Here is an 818-nt window from a genome sequence, read left to right as displayed (position 1 = left end):
AAGATGCGGCGTAAAAAACTAGTACCTCCGAGGTACTAGTTTCCGGAAATCGCGGAGCAAGGGTGGGCGACTGATCACGTTTCCGGTGGTAGTTCGTGGCATCTGGCGCCCGCCCATGTCCCGTCACAAAAAGGGTTGTTTTTTCCCAAGTCTCCACGGGATGCGCACATGCACTCAACGGCGCAGGCGCACACTTCGGTTTAAAAAAAAACACAACCCCGTTTGCCACGGCAGCGGTGCCTAGGCATTGCTGCTGTGATCGCGCCACTTCTTTGCCGCGCTGCAGGATTGTTGTGTGATCGGCACCTCCCCCTGAACCACGGGACATTGGCGGGACGTGTGATCCAGCGGCCGTGCATTAGTTTGCTCTGGGGCAAACAGCCACGCTTCCCCCCACATTTTCCAGCCCATGTGACCGGGACCATAGATAAGAATTATTAACAAGGAAACACAAGCAAATTCATGGACATTTCCTAGCCCCCCTTTGCTCTCTCTTATACACTCCCTTTACCATACTTCACACGTAGGCACAAACAATGTGGTTGGAAGGCACACAATGCAGCAGCAGCAGCAGCAACCAACTTGTTAAAACCGAGCAGGTCTAGGCTTGGCCAGTTACTCAATGGAAATCCCACGCACACACCACCCTAAGCGCCACAGTAGAAAGGCAGCAAATAAAGACACTACCTCATTGGCAATTCATGAACATCTCAACAAAGTAGCCGATTTCATTTTCTTCTAAACTCATCAGTAGTGTGACTATCACCCCCATCCTTAGCCTTGTGCACTGTCAGGTTTTAAAAATCCTTTGGACATTG

Source organism: Gekko japonicus, unplaced genomic scaffold (genome assembly GCF_001447785.1).
Source record: "Gekko japonicus isolate JY-2015 unplaced genomic scaffold, Gekko_japonicus_V1.1 scaffold1640, whole genome shotgun sequence".
In the NCBI taxonomy this organism is placed as follows: Eukaryota; Metazoa; Chordata; class Lepidosauria; order Squamata; family Gekkonidae; genus Gekko; species Gekko japonicus.
This window is presented reverse-complemented; position numbering follows the sequence as displayed.